Genomic DNA, 21,992 nt, shown 5'->3' with positions numbered 1-21,992 from the left:
GGCTGCTGCAACAAGATGTGTATCTTCAAGATGTGCATTAGTCTCCTGCGGCTGCTGCAACAAGTCAGCACCAGTTTAGTGGCTTAAAACAACACAGATTTATTCTCTTACAGTTTTGGAGATGACAAGTCCTAAAATCAAGGCATCTGCAGGTTGCATTCCTTATCAGGGAAGGATCTGGTTCCTCGCCTTTTGCAGCTTCTAGAGGTTGTCGGCATTTCTTAGCTCGTGGTCCCCTCTTTGCATCAGTCTGACCTCTGCAGCTGTCGTCACATCTTCTGACTCTGACCCTCCTGCCTCCAGCTTATCAGGACCCTTGTGATGACATTTCGGTCCACCTAGACTATCCAGGAAAATCTCTCCATCACAAGGTCCTTAATTTAATCAATCTGCAAAGTCCCTTTTTTTTGTTTTTTTTTTTTTGCGGTACGCGGGCCTCTCACTGCTGTGGCCTCTCCCGTTGCGGAGCACAGGCTCCGGACGCGCAGGCTCAGCGGCCATGGCTCACGGGCCCAGCCGCTCCGCGGCATGTGGGATCTTCCCGGACCGGGCATGAACCCGCGTCCCCTGCATCGGCAGGTGGACTCTCAACCACTGCGCCACCAGGGAAGCCCTGCAAAGTCCCTTTTGCTGTATAAAGTAATGTATTCACAGATTCTAGGTGGGGACATTGTTCTGTCAATCACAGGATGGGAGAGAAGTGAGCATGTTTGAAGTTTGAGGGAAAGGAGGCAGGAAAGAGAGAGAATGGAAGATAGATAGATAGATATTGCAGATAGAGGAGAGGAAATGATAGTAGTGGGCATCAAGTGCAGGTGGAGCAAAGTTTGGAAAATTGGGAAAAATAAAGTAGTTATGGGAGAGGGTATGTTTGGGTTTACAATTCGGGAGGCATGAGGTAGTAGGGCCATGAGAGGGGTTTATAGGGAACTTGAGGGGAGTGGTAAATGAGTGGAATAATTACTGAAGGAACTTGGGTTGGAGGTGAGTCAGGATAAGCAGAGAGGTGTAAGGGAGGGGCTGAGGATCCAGCTGGAGTTGGAGAGATGACCTTGTAGTTGTTCCCACTCCAGGGTATGCAGTGTCCCCCAAGAGCACCGAGCCACTTGGGTGTAGAAATTCAGAAAAGCTGGAGCTCGCCTGGCAGAGATGGCAGAAGCTATCACTGGGATGGTCTGCTTTGTGTCAGCTTGGCTGGGCCTCGTGATTCCTCGGCATTTGGTCAAGCATTATTCCGGGGGCGTCTGTGAGGATGTTTCTGGATGAGGTTGACATTTGAATAGGTAGGCTGAGTAAAGCACGTTGTCCTCCCCGATGTCACTGGGACTCATCCAATCAGTCGAGGACCATTCTAGAACTAAAAGAGTGAGTAAGAGGGAACTTCGCCTTCCTGACTGCCGGAGCTGAGACATGAGTCTTCTCCTGCCTCAGGCTAGAACTGCACCACTGGCTCTCCTGGGGCTCCAGCTTGCCCTGCAGACCTCGGGACTTGGCCTCCTTAATCACATGAGCTAATCTCTGATAATCAATCTCTCTGTCTGTCTCTGCCTGTCTCTGTCTCTATATCATCTCTCTACCTCTGTCTCTGTCTCTATGTCTGTCTCTATCTCTATATCCTATTGGCTCTGTTTCTCCGAAGACCGCAGACTAATCCAGACTTCAGATTGGGAGAGAAAGGAGGAGAGACCAGGAGGGTGTGGGAAAATGGAGGGATCCAGGACCTGGAGGTCTCTTCAAGGTCAAAGACAGATGTCAAGAGAATGAAGGCAGGAAAGATACGGAAGAATTGGAGGTGGCGGTCAGAGGCAGGATAACGACATTTAATATTTGTGAGATGCTGGGGCACCACCTCCAGAGAGTCTAGTTAGGTCGGGCTAGGGTGCAACCAAGCAGGTTTCACAGATGGATGTGCAGAGCACCCAGGGTTGAGAACCTCCTTATCAGGAGTTACTGGTAACCAGTACGATGTGGTCTGAGAGGGCTGACTCCTCTGCCCATCATCTGTGATGCCCACCTGCTTCCACGGCGTCTTCCTGTACAGGAGCCCGTATCTGTCCTGTCTCTGCGTGTACTTGCTCCATTTTCCTTTGTGCAGTCGCTTTCCCTGTAGCTCTGAGGAAGGCAGCTTCCTTCAACACTCTGCTGGAACTGTTGGCTGCTTGCTTATTGTGAATACAGGCATGGCTTCCCTTCTGTTCTTAGTTTCCCACCTCTCCTCTTTCAGTGTTGAATTCCGCCGCTCTGTGGAGAAAGGAGGGGTGTTGTGAATGTCTTTTGGTAGCAAGACTCACTTCCTTATTGGAGTCTGAGCTGAAAACAGGGTCTGCCGTCAGGTAGAAATGTAGACACCATGCATCACACTATTAGAAATAAATCCATGGTTGGAGGCTGGGGCGCAGTGCTCGTTAATCATTTCATGCCAAATACCACATGGGTTGCACCCACACACCCCAGTTTACAAGTCCTTGTAGAGTGATGAATGCACAATGGACCCTCAATAAATAGGTCTGTTCCTCCAACCAAGTGGCCAATAAGAATGAGAGTTCTAAAGGACCTATTGAACTGGACTTTGAAAAGCATTAAAAATGATGAAATGCTTACCAGGTGCCAAGGACTAAAGCAGACCCTGTGTATACATGACATCACTTCATTCTTTCAATAATGATGAAACAGAAAACAAGGCAATGATTTGAGCTCTTCAAGTTTTGGACAACACTCTCATACCTCTTAGTTCATGAAAACTGTTATTAGAGTCAACAGTCAGTGAGTTTTCATTAGGACTTAACTCTCCTTTTCTTACTTTGGACTTGATTTTTCTGTGTATGATGCTTTGGTTCGTCCTTTAATTGTCAATATAAGATTAGCACCACCCTGCTGCCTCTTTCTCTCTCTCATCTTTCTTGTTAACTGTTTATACTCTGACTATGACCAATTCTAAGTATTCTTGGCTAAGGTATTTTTTAAAAAAGCTTTTACTTTATTTAGGAGGATTTGAGAAGAAAGAGGGGATATTTAAAAAGTGTGGAGTGGCCGGAACTGGAAGCTGAATCTCATAATATCCTTAACACTTTGGAATAGAGAATCTTCTCCATTCTAGATGTTACTCTATTGTGTAATACTGCATTCAAAATCTAGAGCTTTAGTGCCCGTTTCACACATCTCCTATTCAAAGATGTTAATTTGTCCTTTGTAAAACATTGTAAATATTCCAGACCCCTGAGAAGAGATCACTTTTCTAGCCGAGGGACATTTATTCTGAGTTAAGAAGGGTTAAGCTTTTTTTTCTTGGCATCTATCTGAATAAACAGTGTGGCTCTGTGGCATCTGAATTTTGCGTTCAGATCAGCATTCTTAAGGAAGCAAGACGACCTGATTTTTACTTTCCCTTGTAAGTACGTTGTGATGGATCCACAAAATACTTGCGCCCGTCCCCTGTGTCTGGTGGATCGCTTGCATGATGGTGTTATTTCCAGCAGGTTGGTAGTTTATGGGGAAGCATGGAAGGTTCGGGCAGGGAATAGATGGAATCAGAGAAAGCTTTAGGGAAAAAAATATCAGTGAGACTTAGAAGTAGCTGATTGGGGATGAGCCTCTAGGTCCATGATTTTCCTCTATTACACTCCAGAGTGAAAGAGGCAGAGGAGAAGTAATCAGAAGCACAGGGAAGAAAGTCACCAGTAAACAATGCTTCGGGTGTCCTGAGACTGGGGAATTTGTTGATGGTATGAACGCATTGGCTGGAGAAAAGGCCATTGAGTCGGACCTTCAGGAGGACAAGGGAACTTGCAGAGATGGGAGAAGCTGGATGGCAAGAGTTAGGGAGATGGGTAAGATTGAAACAGTGAAGAAGAGAGGGGATGGGGGCCTGAACCTGACCCTGGGGAGGTAGAAGGGGATAGATTTAGGAATCCCAGGTACAACTTGGTACTATGATGTGGGGTCAAATTAGAAAAGAGGATGAGCAAGTTTAGGGATCAAGACCCAGACCGCAAAGCTGCTTTACCTCCATGAGCCTCAGCTTTCAAATATGTAAAATGGGCACAAACATAGCCCCTTCCTGGAGTTCTGAGAATTAAATGAAGTGATGATACTGCATAAAGGCTTAGTCCAGAGCCAGGGGCCTGGGACAGAACAGGATGGACAGGCACACTGGTTCTGTCCTCTCCCCTTTCCCGGAGGAGGGGATTAACTTTGAAGCAAAGGAAGAGAGGAAGGGGGAAGGTCACAGAGGAGAAGGGTGGAGAAGAGGGGAATCAAGACAGCTCATGTCAGTGGCTCCTAAATGCAAGCCCATTTTGATCTTTAATCCTACAATTTTTATTTGAAAATGAGCACAGCACTTTTACAAGTGGGGAGGGGAGGAACGTCAAGGTCACCTGGCCAGCACTCTACCTTCATCCAAGTGAGGTCGCTAAGCTGCATTTCATGAGGTTGGGCTTGTCCTGTGTCACACAGCCTGGGAGAGGAGAAGCCGGGCTGAGGCTGCCACCGTGAATTCTGAGTTCATCCTATTGGTGTCTGGAGGAGGGGAGCCTCCTGGCTGGACCCCATCCGCCTGGCCCGGGACTCATGGCCTCCAGGTGGAGTCCAGCGAATCCACACAGGATTTGGAACCTTCCCCGTGCAACCACCCCATGACTTTTACAGCAAAATTTCTCCCTAAATCTGGCTAGAAGAAGAGTGAGTTCCCGGCGGCCTTAATCTAAGCAGAAAAACAAACGTGTTAAAGTGATTAGGGCTGTGGCTGAGAAGTACCGGACACCGTTTCCCTCTCCGGTCCAGGGCAGGACGCCCTTAGGATGGCGAGACGCACTTTTCTGGTGAGAACCCCTGATAGAAACAGCTCCCTTTTCGCAGGTGACAGCATCCCAGGCTGTGCCAGGCCTGCAGCTTCTCCTGTGTGAATCTCGCTATGAGCCAAGTCTATGTTATACTGACTACACTGGAAAATGAAATACTTTGTGTGATACCAACAAAAGCCATGGATCCTTTAAAAAAAAATTTTATTGGAGTAAAGCTGATTTACAATGTTGTATTAGTTTCTGCTGTACAGCAAAGTGAATCAGTTATACACGTACATATAGCCACTCTTTTTAAAGAGTGGTCATTCCCATATAGGTCATTACAGAGTATTGAGTAGAGTTCTCTGTGGTATACAGTAGGTCCTTATTAGTTATCTATTTTATATATCGTAGTGTGTATATGTCACTCCCAATCTCCCAATTTATCCCTCCCCCCCAATCCCCTGGTAACCATAAGTTTTGTTTTCTACAACTGTAACTCTACTTTTGTTTTGTAAATAAGTTCATTTGTACCCTTTTTTCAGATTCCACATATAAGCGATATCATATGATATGTGTCTTTCTCTAACTTCACTCAGTATGACAGTCTCTAGGTTCATCCATGTTGCTGCAAAAAAAACCATGGATAATTTTTTTCTTTTAATGAGCCTTGATTTAAAGAGAAGTCTGTGCTTAATCATAGCCCATTCGCATCAATTACGTTGTAAGTAGAAGGTACCAAGTGGTGTCTGGAGTCCCAGGTTCTACTTCTGGCCGGGCTCTGTCCCCATGTGACTCTGGGTGGCTTCTTTCCCCTCCCTTACCCTCAATTTCCCTGTTCGTAAAACCAGAGACTTGTTCTACATCTCCAAGGCCTTTCCCCACTCTGGGTCCTGCTGTGTGCCACTGAGCCTGTCAGCCGCCTCTTTCTCCAGGAGTTAGACACTCAGGAAAGCAAGCGGTGGCTCATTGGGAGCATCTTCATGCTGTAGCTTGTCTTCTTTCCCCTGCGCAGGATAACCTTCATGCCCCTACTCTACCTGGAATCCTCTTTTTCATTCTTTAAGACCTGGCTCAGGCCATACTATTTTCTTAAGCCCTTTTTGACCCTGGTGTGAGAGGTTGGGCATTTAGTAGTTTGCTAGGGATGCTGTTACAAAGAACAGTGGTCCCTCAGTATCTGTGGGGCATTGGTTCCAGGATCCCCCTGATACCAAAATCCACGGATGCTCAGGTGCTTCTATAAAATGTGGTATTTGCATATAACCTATGCACATCTTCCCGTATACTTTAAATCATCTCTAGATTCCTTATGATACCTAATATAATATAAATGCTATGTAAATGGTTGCCAGTGCTTGGCAAATTCAAGTTTTGCTTTCTGGAACTTTCTAGATTTTTTTTTTTCCCAAGTATTTTTGATATGGGGTTGGTTGAATCCAAGGATTCAGAACCTACGGATCTGGAGGGCCGAATATACCACAAACTAAGTGGCTTAAACAACAGAAATTTATTGCCTCACAGTTCTGGAGGCCCAGACTCCAAGATTAAAGCATTGGCGGGCTTGGTTCCCTCTGTGATGGAGAATCTGTTCCATGCTCGCTCCTAGTTTCTGCTGGTTGGCTGGCAATCTTTGGCATCCTTGGCTTGTAGAAGCATCATCCCAATCTGTTTTCATCTTCACCTGGTGTCCTCCCCGTGGGTGTGTCTGTTGCCACATTTTCCCTTTCTATAAGGACACAAGTCACATTGGATGTGGGACCCACCCTATTCCAATGTGACCTCCCCTTAACAACTACCACTCTATTCTCAAATAAGGGCACATTTGGAGGATCTGAGGATTAGGCAGGCCTTCAACATATGAATTTTGGGGGGGATACAATTCAACCCACAACAGGTACCCCTGTGCATGTTTCTGGACTCCCTTCTCTCCCAGCCCCATTAGGCTGTGGACCCGTCTCTCCCAGAGTGGCCAGAGCAACAGACATGATTCAGCCAGAACCATGCGTCTGGACTGTGGGTCTAAGAAACAGTGGCCAAAGGGAGCAACCATTGCAAAGCTCACATCTGCAACTGGTGGACCAGGAGAGCAGAGGGGCAGATCTTTGTGGGTGGGGCATCAGCTTGGAAGGTGGGAGGAGCTACAGAGGAGGGAGGTGTGGTCAGAGAAGAGAGGACCAGTCAAGACACAGGCAAGGTCACCTAGGTTAGTGCTGCATAATAAAGATGCTAATTCCTTCTGTCCTGGAGCCCTTTGCAGTTTACACACACCTGCAGTTTGACAGGTTCTTTCACATTAAATCCCTGGATGCGTGGGAGATGTCTCTTGCCTGGAGACACTCTTCTAAATTTGTGTAAATGGGCCCTGAGAGGCCAGTCCTTTGTTCATCTGTTTGTCTTCCTGGCCCCCCTTCCTCAGCCACTGGGTATCTAACTCCAGCCTCCAGCCTGGCCTCCCCTGAGGACTGGCCTGGCTGCCTTCCCTTTGTGTTGCCTCCTCTTTGTCTCTACGATTTTATTTCAGAAAATTCCCATCACACAGCCTAATGGCTGGGAGGTTTTTCGGGGGCAGTTCCAGTGGTTGCCTCATGTCTGAAATTTCTTTGAAATCATGTTTTATTTTAAAAATTCATGTAGATTATTGAATTCTATTCCATTTTTCCAAATTTGTGCCAGTGTGAAAATATTGTTTCAAACTACTGAGCTTTGCTCTTGCAAAGAGGTGGGCCTTGCTTCTCCTGTGGTTTGTTGTACCCTTGCCCACCTGTTACATGCAGGTTGCCTGTGCATGCTGGGTCCTGCATTTTTTGCCTGTAGCTTCAGTTTTCTTCCCACTTCTGATCTGGCTGAGCACCCTTATAAGTAAAGTCCTCCCCAAATTTTGGGCCCAGGCTCTCGGTGCTGCTTCCCCTTGGTGGTCCCTGAGACCAGCCCCTCAGTTACACTGGTCCTGGACTCCAGGGCAGGGCCACACATGCCCTCCAGGGAGCACCCCGTCAGATGCCCCATCTTCATCCCTGGACTGAGTGTATCCCCAGCTGGGGCCACCCGGGCTGGGCCCCTGAGATGCTCCCCTCTGTCATGGGGGAGCCGTGAGCCACTCTTAAGCTGCAGTCCTCTGGTTCCTCCTTCTGCGCCCCCAACGGGGTGCCTCTCTTCTCTCAACCAAGAGGAAAAGGCAGAGTGGAGGCCTCCCTGCCATGTCTGCCCAGCCCAGGGCTTTCCACCTCCTCTGGGAGCCATAAAGAGTGTGGGCTTTGGTGTCCGAAGGACTTGGGTTCTAATCTCTCCTTTGTACGGGATCTTGGGCTAGTCTCTCAACTGTGAGGTTCCATTTCCTTCTTTGTAAAATGGGGATATTAATTTCAACTCCAGTTGAGAGAATTAAGAGGGGAAATGTGCAACAAGGCACGTTAATAGGGTACCCGGCACCGAACAGGAACTCTGCATTTTCCTCCTAATCTCCTTTCCCTCCCAGTTGGTCTGTTTCTCCCCTGTCGGGACAGGTGATCCTTAGTCCCGTTTCCACAGTCTGCATGACCTCTCTCAAAGCCCCTCCCTTTGGAGGGGTGGGGCCACTGATGTCCTGTTTTGCAGATGGGGAGCCTGTGTCCAGAGGGGTGACTCTACCATGGCCAGCCTGGAGACCAGGCTTTCTCCAAGTCTTCCTCTGACTTAGCCTGGCTGGGCCACGGCCACATCTCGGAGGTGTGCGTTGACTGGAGGATGAGCAGAACCAGAGGGAAAATTAGATCGCGTTGTCTTGGCCAAATTGACGTCTAAGATATGTCTTTTCCATCTCGCTCACCTCTCATGGGGCATCTGCCTTCCCTCCCGCTGTGTTTTCCTGTAGCCACACACATGTGCCTAACTCTCACCAGAATCTTCTAGTCATTTGTATCTTAAGATACTAATTTTTGCTTCATAAAAATACTAACTTGCTTATTTGTTATCTTACATGTGTCTCTCTTTGTTTCCTGTTTATGTCTGAAAACTTGCTTACAAGTTCCTTGGACTCAGGGACCACATCTTCTTCTTTTCTTGTGTTTCTTTCCTTAGTGTCTAGCATATTGCTGAGCTCCCGATAGGTCCTGGAAATATTCTGTGTCTGCTTTTCAGTCCACAAAAGCAATAGTAGCTAACATCTATAAATAAGTTAGATGGTTCACCAAACAAAGCTCTATTATATCGTTTTATCTTCTTACCTACCATGGAAGGTAGTTATTATGGTAATAGGAAAACTGAAGTTCGGAGATATTCAGTGACTTGCCCAGGGTTCCACAGCTAGTAATTTTGAAGCAGGGTGTGTGGGACTGCAGGACATGGAATGAGCAAGGGTTTAGATGCACAGCGTAGTGGAGCACATGCTTGGGTTCTTCAGAATTTAATCTCGCTGCTTGGAAAACTCATGGCTTAAGTTTGTCCTAGTCGAGGGACATAACTGGAGTGATAAATCTGATCTGTATCCTTAAGATGGTTGAGTCCGTCTTTGGTCTCAGACTGAAAGGCTCTTTAGGAAATCATTTCCTTATGTTAACTTTTTTTTAAACGGAGTTTTTGGACTAAATACATATTTTCCATTTTTTTTATTGCAGAGCACAGTATTTATCTCATAGAGAATTATGATAAACCCCCTGAATGTTTCATGTTTTTCACGATTCATATGGAACAAATTAAAAATAACTTTCCATGGTACAGATTGCCCCAGAGAACGGCTCAAAGACTCTTCCTTCCGCCTGCTTCCTCCAGCTTTTCGTCCGCTTCGAATTTCAGCACCTACAATCTGAGAGAGGCTGGGGTGAAGAGGATCCCCGGGGAGCACCAGGCCCCTCATCCCGAGCAGAATGCGTATCTGGAGACTTTGTTCGATGGGCCACCGGGTCCTGTGAAGGAGAGGTGTCATTTAAGATGATTTGTTTATAGGCAGAGACAATTGGGAAGACTGCCGATTTTTATTACTTTGTTCAGATTTTAAATATACTTTGTCAGTCACTTCAGTAAGTATTTTAAAAAAGAAAAAGGTAAGCCCCCAACACGAGCTTCCAGCAGATGCCCTCTGCTAGAACATGTTTGTAAAACACTTTTGACTTTATTGAATCTGTGAGTTTCTAGGATTTGGATTGTCACTGTTACGCTCAACTCTACCGCAGCGTGCCCCAGTTACAGGGCTAAGAAGTGGTTGAATGTGGATTTAAATCCATGTCTATTGGACTAGGAAGGACTGTTTGATTTCCATTCCACCATGTTGCTTCAGAAAAACTGGCTCTGCGTGGTAGCCCTGCCATCTGTACTGGTGACCTTAAGAGAATCACCATCTTTTCAGTAGAGTGAGGCAATATAACCAGTTTCAGTGAGTTACTGTGAAGAGTAAACACACACGAAGTGCCTAGTTATTCGCTACGTTTTGGTGAGAAGCCAGAATATTGGGACAGTGAACCTGCTGGTCTTGCTCAGGGAAATCTGGGAGGGGTGGGATCAGAGCAGGCAACTTCCCTTGTTTCTTCACATCCTTTTCACTCCCGCCCCCTGCAACCTAAACATACTCAAAAGGAGTGGGTCTGAATTTCTCCAAAAGGGCAGTGGGCAGCATCAGCTCTGAGGACGTTTTTCCATACTGAGCAGGGAGTTCAGAAGGAAGGCAATCCCTTTGCTAACCACGGAGAGCCGAGATGCCCCAGCCACTGGGTTTGTGGAGAAGACACTGAATTGAGGTCTCAGGGCTGGCTGTCCAGACACGGAGAGGGAACTGGGTCTTCTCTCTGTGATCTTTCTTGGCCTCAGTGGGACAGAGAGAATAGAGGCAATGGCAGGAAGTGCCAGGTAGGTACCAGTGTCTGTCGGTCCATCCTTCCATCCATCCATCCATCCATCCATCCACCTGTCTGTCCGTCCATCCATCCATTTATCCATCCATCCATCCACCACCCACTCACCCGTCCATCCGTCCATCTATCCATCCACCACCCACCCACCCATCCGTCCATACGTCCGTCCATCCATCCATCCATCCATCCATCTGTTCATCCATCCATTCATGTTCCTTTCCATATATATTGAAACCTAACTCCATGTTAGCCAGTTGGGCTTAGGGCTGAGGATACAGACGTAAATCTCAAAGGTCACTGTCCTCTAAGACCGCTCTCAGCCTCCCTCTATCGAGTAATTCTGGTTAACTTTTTCATAGAATTTTTCATTATCTGAAATTATCTTAGGTATTTTTTTGCATGTCTCCTCTGCTGGACCATTAGCTCCATTAGAGCAGGAACCTTGTTTGTCTTGTTGACAGGTATGTTCTCAGTGCCTCCCATGGTGTCTGGCAAATAATGATTAAACAAGCTGACTTCAGAGGGATTAATGGTGCTGACCGAGCACAGGGAGTTCAGGAACCACAACAAAAAAGTTGTAGGTTCACCCTGGGGAGGAGGCAATTACACTGGTGGCAACTCAGAGGGAAGCTACTTGTTTTGTAACTGTGACGGATTTCTTTTTTAAGCAAAGTACAATTGACCAACAACACTATGTTAGTTCCTGGTGCACAGCGTAGTGAGGTGATGTTTCTATACATTACAAAATGATCACTATGATAAGTCTAGTTACCATACATACCCTTACAAAGTTATTACAATATTATTCACATATATTTCCCATATTTTGCACATTTCATACCCGTGACTCATTTGTTTTGCAGCTTGAAGTTTGCACCTCTTGATCTCCCTCACCTATTTCACTCATCCCCCCACTCCTCTCCCCTCTGGCAACCTCTGATTTGTTCTTTGTATCTATGACTCTGTTTCTGTTTTGTTATTCTTTTTTTTTTAGATTCCACATGCAAGTGAAATCATATGGTATTTGTTTTTCTCTGTGGGATTTATTTCACTTAGCATAATACCCTCTGGGCCCATCCATATTGCTACAAATGGCAAGATTTAATTCCTTTCTTTGGCTGAGTAATATTCCATTGTGTATATGGAATATATATATCACATCTTTGTCCATTCATCAATCAATGGACACTTAGGTTGCTTCCATATCTTGGCTATTGTAAATATGCTGCAATGAACATAGGGGTACATGAATCTTTTCAAATTAGTATTTTCATTTTCTTCAGAAAAATACCCCAAAGTGGAATTCCTGGATCATATGATAGTTCTGTTTTTAATTTCTTGAGGACCCTCCATACTGTTTTTCATTATGACTGCACCAATTTACATTCCCACCAACAATGAATGAGGGTTCCCTTTTCTCCATATCCTCACCAACACTTGTTATTTGTTGTCTTTCTGATAACAGCCATTCTGACAAATGTGAGGTGATATCTCACGTGGTTTTTCATTTGCATTTCCCTGATGATTATTGGTCATCTGTATGTCTTCTTTGTAACAATGTCTATTCAGGTTCTCTGTCCATTTTTAAATTGGGTTGTTTGCTTTGTCAAGGTTGAGTTGTATGGGTTCTTTGTATATTTTGGATATTAATCCCTTATCAGATATATTGTTTGCAAATATCTTCTCCCATTCAGTAGACTGCCTTTTCATTTTGTTGATCATTTCCTTTTTAGTTTAATGTAGTCCCATTTGTTTACTTTTGCTTTTGTTTCCCTTTCCTGAGCAGACAGATCCAAAAAAAAAAAAAAAGGAAAAAATTGCTAAGGCCAGTGCCAAAGAGTATACTGCCTATGTTTTCTTCTAGGAGTTTTATGGTTTCAGTTCTTACAACTGAGTCTTTAATCCATTTGAAGTTATTTTTATATATGATGTGAGAAAGTAGTCCAGTTTGATTCTTTTGCATGTTGCTGCCCATTTATTGAAGAGGCTGTCTTTTCCCCATGGTATATTCTTGCCTTCTTTGTCATAGACTAACTGACCATGTAAGTGTGGATTCATTTCTGGGCTCTCTATTCTTTTCCATCAATCTATATGTCTTTTTGTTCCAGTACTATACTGTTTTGATGACTATAGCTTTGTAGTATAGTTTGAAATCAAGGAGTGTGACTCTTCCATCTTTGTTCTTTCTCAAGATTGTTTTCGCTCTTTGGGGTCTTCTGTGTTTTCTTACAAATTTTAGAATTATTTGTTCTAGCTCTGTGAAAAACGCCATTGGTATTTTGATAGGGATTGCACTGAATCTGTAGATTGCCTTGGGTAGTATGGTCATTTTAACAATATTAATTTTCCCAATTCACGAGCATGCTGTATCTTTCTATTTGTGTCATCTTCAATTTCTTTCATTAGTGTCTGATAGTTTTCAGAGTACAGGTCACTTATTGTCTTGGTTAGCTTTATTCCTAGGTATTTTATTCTTTTTGATGCAATTGTAAGTGGGATTGTTTTCTTAATTTTTCTTTCTGAGAGTTCACTGTTAGTGAATAGAAATGCAACAGATTTCTGTATATTAACAAAAATATGGAACACTTCACAAATTTGCGTGTCATCCTTGCACAGGAGCCATGCTAATCTCCTCTGTATCATTCCAATTTTAGTATATGTGCTGCCAAATTGAGCACTATAATAGATTTTTTTTACCCTTCCTCATCCACAAACTTTTCCCTGTAACTGTGGAGGGCCCTCCCACCTGGCTTTTGGCTTGGCCATGTGATTTGCTTTGGCCCCTGGGGTTTAGCAAATGAGATGCAGACTGAAGCTTCAAAAGCCCTCACTCAGGTGGGTTTACTGGTCTTGCCCTCCTGTCATCACCACAAGAACGTGCCTGGGCTAGTCTGCTTTGGGCTGAAAGATAAGCAGAGCAGAGCACAGTTTCCTTGGAGATTCTAACCAAGGCCTTCCAGGACCAGCTGACATCTGGCCAACCCAGGCCACGTGAGTGAGGCCAGTTAACATAACTGAACACAGCTCATGCTCCCGAACCCCACAGACTGTGCACTGAATTTGTTGCTGCATGCCACTGCAGTTTTGTGGGTATAGTAAGTCCCCTACATATGAACGAGTTCTGTTCCCAGAGTGCGTTCATAAGTCCAGTTGGTTCATAAGTCCAACAAACTTAGCCTAGGTACCCAACTAACACAATCGGCTACTGTACAGGTTTATAATACTTTTCACACAAATAATACATAAAAAACAAACAGAAAAAAATAAAGAATACATTTTTTTTAAAGAAGATGTTGGGGGTAGGAGTTTATTAATTAATTTATTTTTGCTGTGCTGCGTCTTCGTTTCTGTGCGAGGGCTTTCTCTAGTTGTGGCAAGGGGGGCCACTCTTCATCGTGGTGAGCGGGCCTCTGACTATCGCGGCCTCTCCTGTTGTGGAGCACAAGCTCCAGACGCACAGGCTCAGTAGTTGTGGCTCACGGGCTTAGTTGCTCCGCGGCATGTGGGATCCTCCCAGACCAGGGCTCGAACCTGTGTCCCCTGCATTAGCGGGCAGACTCTCAACCACTGCGCCACCAGGGAAGCCCAAGAATACATTTTTAATCTTACAGTTCAGTACCTTGAAAAGCACAATACAGTACCAGCTGCATCACCACTGCTTTTACACTTACTTCTGGACATCCTGGGCTTGAAATAAAGATAATGTACTACCGTACCCTATATAGTACTGTACAGTAAACTACACAAAAGCACAACGGCACGTAGAGGATACACACATGTGACAATGTACGCCAGATACGTGAACTAACTTACATGATTGGATATGCAAATGCACGTTTGCATCTTTGAAAGTTTGAAACTTGAAGGTTCATATGTAGGGGGCTTACTGGACTTGCTATATAGCATTATTGCAGCAATAGATAACATACAGGAACTTAATAAGGGGGTCAATGTGCACACTTTCCACTGGCCTTAGTTAGAATGGTAATAATTGTGGTAGTAGTGCTAATTATTCATTACTAGGTTTTGGATACCTACAGACTTTTCTAGGAACGTTCTATGTTTTATTTCTAATTCTCACAATAACCTTACAAGGTTGGCAAAACAATAAGACCATCGCCACTTCTGCCAGTTACTGAGCTGTGCACACGTGACTGAGGCCATAGACAGTGGGCTCAGATGGCCTGGGTTCAAATTCCAGCTTCACCTCCCTTCTCGTGTTGTAACTTTGGGCAACAAAGAGGTTATACTTATCCTCTCTGTACCTTCGTGTCCAAATATGGAGATAATAATAATATCTATCTCCTAGAACTGTTAGGAGGAATGAATAAGGTGACACACAAAGTGCTTAAAGCAATGCCCAGTGCACCATGATCGTGAACGTCCCTGTCATCGTTTTTATTAGATGACAGCCCTGGGCTGAGCATTTTATATAAATGCCCTCACTTATTCTCACAAAAATCCAGGAGAAAGGTCTTACGATCTCCATCTTATTGAAGAGGAAGCTGCAGGTAGAGGGGTTGGGACTCAGACCATCCAGCTGAGAGGTGCTGAGTAAACTGGGATCAAATCCAAAGGCCAAGCTGGTTCCCCAGGCCGCTGCCCCTCATTGGTCCCAGATGGTTTCTATTCCCTGTGCTTGGGAAGGACGGCCAAGCTGTCCCAGGAGCTGTCCTAGGCTGACGTGGGCTCCGTGAGGCTCTGCGGGGGCTGCTTTCTCCCGTCTCCCTCTACAGGAGGCCCCAGCGAAGCATATGGGAGGTGTGGGATGCAGTGTAAACCTCTGTCCATGCCTGGAGGAGAGACCCTTGCACGGCGCTCCTGTCCACCTCCGCCCGACTCATCATGAGACCTGGACCCTCTGCTCCTTGTCTGTGTCCGTTTCCCAGTGCTCTGCAACGAACATCACTTCCGTCACTGCCTTCCCCCGAGGCAGCCCTGGGCTCAGAACAGTGTGTGAGTGATGTCCCTCGGGGCTCCAATGCGCTGTCCCGTCCTCTGCAGACCGAGCCTCGCTGGTGCAGGGCACTGTCCAGACCTGGGGGGCCCAGAGGGAACCTGACGGGGGGGGCTAGGCGACCCAGCCCCGCAGCAGCATCCCGCCACCCGCTTGGAGCCTGTGTCTCCCCCTGCTTCCACTGCATCCTCAGGGCTCACCAGCTCTCCCCGATCCAGCACTGGTCACCTGGAAACGCCGCTGTGCACATCCCTCCAGACATGGGGCTGTGCAGCCTGCCAGGTGTGCTTCTGGTGCTTTCTGTTCTGTTTTCTTTTGTATAATCCCAGAACAACTTCTGAATAAATGTGTGCCAACATTTTTACGTTGAGGGATGGGATAAGTATGGGGGGCTTTTGACTTTTGACTTACACCTTTGTTTTCCAATCAGTTGTCTTCCTTATGGGAATGAGACCCCTGCAAGACAAGGACTAAATCTAATTGCTCTCTGGGTCCTCAGACCCACCCTCGCATAGCGGAGCGCTCAGAAATGTTTGCTGAATGAATGCATGAATGAGAGAATGTCTGCAAACAGAGCTTTTCCTTTATTCTCTGTGACCAAGACCCTCCTGGTGCTTCTTCTCCAGTGAACAAGTCTCTGAATTTTCCCCATGAGCTTGAGTCTCTGCCGAGGTAAGTTGTCTGGCAACATCTCACCCTGGATACGACTTTCCGCCACCAGCATTCCCTGTTCTGCTACACATCCTGCTCTGTGAGCTCCTGGACCTCCATCCCTTGGCCTCACCATGTGGTACCGGTCTGGTCCTCCCTGGCAGGGCACAAGGAGGGCTGGTACACCCCTTCTAGGAAGAAGAACAAAGCAGCAGAGTTTTAGGGTATGCCCCATGGCCTTCCATGACACCTGGCCTGCAACCACGAAAGCCATGAATTCTCAGAGTCCTACGTCTGTGACTCTCCCGTCCTGTCCCTTGCTGGCTGCAGCTCTAGGACCTTCCAATGCGAAGGCCTGTAGGTGCATCTTCAGAGGCAACAGAGAGCAGAGTAACGGGACCAACCTGACACCTGACAGCAGAGCAGGCCTGGAAGGAGACATCCCTCAGGCCACACTGTGGGAGGCGAAGCAGATTGAGGCCTCCCGGGGCCTGGGGCTGAGAAGAAACCAAGGGTGTGAGAACCAGCTTAGGCCTGAGAGAGCACCCTGGGGCTGGGCAGGGAGGGAGCCGTCTCAACCACATTTCCTGGAATCAGAATGTACTCTCCTCACCCTCCCGTCCTTACGCTTGTCTCTAGAAAGAAATCCAGAGGCACGGCCTAGATTCCATCCTCCCGAACATGAGCTGCTCCCCTCTCTCCAAGGTTTTCCTCAGGAAGATGACTGTTGTGCTGCAGTAGTGGCCCCTGGCAGCTCTCCAGCCTCTGGGAACTTTTGTTCCCTCATCCATCCATCTGTGGGCTTGGTCTGGGCTGTGAGGAATGATATGTGCGGGGCCCACACACTGGGGTTTAGGTCTTTGTTTCCAAGCAGGCCACAATCCCTGCAGAGCCATGGGCAATGAAGGCCATGAGAGAAGAGAGAGAAGAGAGAATGGGCTCCTGATGCTGTACAGAATGTTCTTGGGCGAGACAAACTCACAGGAGATGTTGGAGGTTGGGCCACTATTACCACTCTGATATGTGGTTGACCCTGGATGGTGGTGGTCCCTGGGGCAGCCCAGGTGGACTTGAGCACAGAAGATAGAGACACAGGTGGACGATCCTACTCTTCTCAGTTGAGGTGGAGTCCAGAGAAGAGGAGGGACCTGGCAGCCCTCTGCCATGGGAGGATATAGAAGATAATTTCTGTCTGATACTTTGCCGACTCCAAATGCCCCTGGGAGTGCCTAGAAGAGCCATAATTGCTTCATGAATTAGCGTAACTCTTAGACCTGGAGGATGACGGGCTTCCCTCTATTAATGTTGGTTGGGAGCAGGGACTTTCTTTAAAGAGTTTAGAAAATTGCACCAATAAGTCTTTGCTTTCATGACCACTGTAAAACTACTCTGCATAACCTGGTTTTATCTAGCCTAGGGTTTTAGAACTTTTTGAAATCACAGATTCTCTGTACAGTAAGTCCCCTACATGCGAACCCTCAAGTTGCGAGCTTTCAAAGATGTGAATGTGCGTTCCATCAACGTCAGGCGTGAGTGAAATTGCAGCTTGCCCTCCGTCTACCGTTGCTGACGATCCCTCAGCTCTACCATCTCCCACCTCCTCTCCCTCCTCCAGTCAGTGATTCTTCTTGCCTGTTCACTTGATTCCAGCCCCTGTATGCCAGCTGTTGTGCTGTACTGCTGTACTTTTCAAGGTACCGTTCTGTAAGATTAAAAATGTTTTATTTTTTGTGTTTGTTTTTTATGTATTACTTGTGTGAAAAGTATTATAAACCTATTACAGTACAGTACTATAAAGCCATTCGGGTACCTAGGCTAACTTTGTTGGACTTATGAACAAATTGGACTTCAGAACGTGCTCTCGGAACGGAACTCGTTCGTATGTAGGGGACTTACTGTAATTTAAAAACGGAAGCACAAAAATATTGATTCAGATGACCTTAATAAACAAAATTTGTGTAGTATTTGTGTGGTAACCAAGGTGGTTCTGGCATTTCAACTTCACTTAGTATAGGCCACCTTTAGTCCATGTTTCAGCCAACCAGTGAACAGAACAAAGTCTTTTCTAGCCTTCCCAGACTACAACATTAAACCTGGAATCTCTGTGGATAGTGGTTCCCTATCCACAATTCAGCCTGATCCAACTTTATGTCCTTTCCACCATTACCCCACTTTCTTCCTATTTGTTCCCACACCAACCCCCAAATTCTGTCTGGATACACTGGAAAAAATTATAATTACTAATGTAGTAGATGGAGAAGGGTGTATATGAGGGCTCTAAGTCTTCTTTCCTTTCTATATTTCTTTGTTTTGGTCATAGGAAAGCAAATTTAATAAACCATAGCTAGAGCTGCAGTTAAGTTCATGGCATAGCTGGTGTTTATTGTGTTTGGAAAAAAGTACTGATTTTGACTGGGGATCAGGAAACCACTTGGAGACGGAAGATGAAACTGGAACTCACTCCAGGGATAATATCTTCATGCAACCTTACTTCAAAAAATAATAATTTCACAACATATGCCTAAAACCGAACCTGCTTTGCAAAAGGGGAAACCATGTAGGGTAATGTTAAAGCATGAGTTTCCACAGCAAGTCCATGTTCAAATTCAAGCATTAGTGGTAGGAAATCATCTGAAAATTGTGATTTTTGTAGTATATCTATGTATTGGTTTGCTAGGGCAGCCAAAACAAAGTGCTACCAGCTGCCTTTGCCCCATGTCTTGTTCCCCGGTCATGGCTGGTATCTCCTTTCATCTTGAGGAATCCATAACTCCATTGCCGCGCTGGCTGCCTGATCTCAGCACCAGCAGTGGGCTTTCTCAGGTTGGCTGCGTGCTCAGCATTTTGAAGTGGTTTCTGTGAGCTTTCATCAGAGCCCATCATAAAAATCGCTGCAACACCTTTTCTTGTAACATATGTTATTGGGATGTCAGAATGATCACACGTCTCACACTTGCTGTATTTTTTTTTTAAAAAAAACTTAAAAAAATAATTATTCATCCATTGTGAATAAAGAACGCCCGCCTCCCTTGCTTCCTTTCCAGCCTCACCTGCTCTGCCCTCGCGCAGCTTGGTCGTCTCTCTTCTGCTTTATGTCCAGAGCCTCCTCCTGGGTCTCCTCATCTCTCATCTATCTCCATCCTGTCCATTTTCCTCTCCACAGCCAGAATGACCTTTCCAGAACACAGATCCATCTATGTCGCCTTTCTACTTGAAACGGAATCCAATCCCCTCTGTCCCCAGGGACCGTTCTGAAATCCCTCACATGGTTTCCCAGGCTTTCATGCTTCCTCGCTCAGCTGTAACTTGCCCCTTCTCCACTCTCTTTGTACATTCTAGCCTCACCAAGCAGTGAGCCGGCCACCCGACATCATGACCTTTCCGGATGCTTTTCTGTGCCTTCCCCCATGGTTGTTTTCTCGGCTTGATGGTTCTCAACTCCCACCCTGTCTCTTGTTCAGATTTTTCTCTCCTATATGAATTGGTTCTAATAGCACGTCTTCTGCTGAAGCTTTCCTTGATCTAGTAGATATAGTCAACCTTTCTTCCATGTAATTTTTGTGCGCACCTGCACTAGGGATGACCCTCTATTTTACTGTTTACACATTTGTCTCTTTGAAGGCAGGGAACACTCTTCCTTTTTGTAAGCCATCATGTCAAAGTTTGTATTTTGATGAACCGGTCGCTGTTTGTTAATTTCATTTGTATGTATTGTATTTTGGCCATCTACAGCACAGTACAAGCAATGCTCTCCAGTAGAACTTTCGGAGGGGATGGATATATTCTGTATTTGCTCTGTCCAATATGGTGGTGACTGGCTACACTTAAGTGTGGCTATTTAAATTTAATTTTTAATTAATCGAAACCCAATCAAATTGACAATTCAATTCCTTAGTTGTACTAGCCACATTTCAGGCGACCATTGACCACCTGCCACTAGTAGCTACCGTATTGCATAGAGCAAGTGCACTTAAGCAAGAAAGTGGGAGATTACTTAAAGGTTTTAGATTCTTCCCGTGATAGTATTACCCCTACTCGTTTGATTAACAAATATTTTATCTGTGAATACTGCAAAAGGGAAACTTTAATTTCTATCTCTTTTTTTTGTAAAGAAATATGTAATTAGTATGCATGGATTAATGTGGTTTAAGAGTGCTTAGATTTGAAGCAGGAGTCTTTAAAATTATTAAGTAAACATTCCTAGAGGCAGAAGGATGAGTTCCATCATGAATGGAAGTCTTATATAAATCTGGACTCAGTGAGATCACCCAATTTTCAGAGTTTAACTTTCAAGGCCTGTTTATAGCTCACCAGTTCCGTGAAGCATGTTTCTGAAAAAGTGTGTTTACATGGAGACACTCTTCCAACAAATATAACAAATTAACAGGCTCTGCACGTAGCCTGGCTGTAATTATTCGCCTTTTTGACGTCTTCCTTTATTTATGTAATATGTAATAAATCCGGAACATACTCATTGGATGGTACATTGTTTTATATCAATTGTAGATGTTAGGTTTTATTACCATTTACGATAGTTCCTGTTGAACATTACAATTTACTTCATGATGTTTTGGTTTTCATCATCATTAATATTTCACTCATTTCCCACTTGCCATACATTTATTTAACACCTACTGAGGCCTTCTATCTTGTGGTGTGTGTGGGGAGAAAGATGACTCAGATACTGACTGGGTCGTCTACGGTCCACAGGCTGGAGCGAGAAACAGACAGACAAACACAGGCCACACAATGTGGCTTCTCTGTGACTGAATTTGTATGGGAGTGTTGAGGAGGGAGCCATGTCTTTTCTTTGGAAGCTGGGGAAATTTTCATGAAGAAAATACCACTTGAAAAGACCGTGGGGCATTAGTTCACCAGCAGGGGTAGTACATTGCAAAATGAAGGGCCAACAGGAAAGAAACTGAGGCCTGAAAATGTGTGGTGTGTGGGGGAAGAGTGAGGATTTGGTGAGGCTGAGGCGTGGGTGCCAGAGCATTGGGAATGGGTTGGTGGAAAAGAAGGGTGGAAAGTTACTGAGAGTCAAATCTGAGGATGACTATTAGATATGTTTCGAAAATATTTTGACTTTTGGGTAAGAAATCCTTGCTATGAATTTTAAGAACATTTTAAAATAATTTTAAACAGTGTAACTGAAGGACCATAGACTTTAGTGTTGGCGAGACCTAGGGCTGAATCCATACTCAGCTGTTTAATTATGTAAAATTATGCTAGTTTCTTAACCTTCCCCAGGCTCAGTTTTCTCACATGTGAACTGTTGACTGTCTCCTCTATCTGGAATGCTTTTTCTCTACTTAGCTGCATGACTAATGCCTTCACCTCCTTAAATATTCCTTCTATGGACTGAATGTTTGTGTCTCTCCAAAACTCATACATTGAAATCCTAACCCCCAAAGATGGTAGTATTAGGAGGTAGGGCTTTTGGGAGTTTCTACCCTCGTGTATGGGATTGGTATCTTTATAAAAGAAGCTCCAGAGAGATCCCTAGCCCCTTCTGCCATGTGAGGATGGAGCCAGGAAGAAGACCCTCACGAGAATGTGACCACACTGGTGCCTTGACCTTGGAGTTCTAGCCTCCAGAGCTGTGAGAAACAAATTTCTGTTGCATAAGCCACTGAGTCTGTGGTATTTTGTCATAGCAGCCAGGACAGACTAAGACCATTCTCAGCGAGGGCTACGCTCGCTCCCCGTTTAGAAATGCAGCCTGCCCGTATCAATCATTTTTGACCTCTCTGCCTTTTTTCTTTACTCCTCAGAGCA

At 45.4% G+C, this 21,992-nt stretch overlaps 1 non-coding gene across 1 annotated transcript; it reads right to left on the bottom strand.

Moving 5' to 3' along the window:
• Positions 1–13,177: 13,177 nt before the first annotated feature.
• On the bottom strand, positions 13,178–13,284 carry LOC114901169. The gene has a single exon (XR_003795050.1). It is a non-coding gene; the product is annotated as a U6 spliceosomal RNA (small nuclear RNA).
• Between the last annotated feature and the right edge of the window lie 8,708 nt (positions 13,285–21,992).

Source organism: Monodon monoceros, unplaced genomic scaffold (assembly GCF_005190385.1).
Source record: "Monodon monoceros isolate NGI ecotype Baffin Bay Population unplaced genomic scaffold, NGI_Narwhal_1 Super_Scaffold_19, whole genome shotgun sequence".
NCBI lineage: Eukaryota > Metazoa > Chordata > Mammalia > Artiodactyla > Monodontidae > Monodon > Monodon monoceros.
The sequence above is the reverse complement of the archived record's forward strand: the minus strand, read 5'-3'. Positions and strand labels throughout refer to the sequence as shown.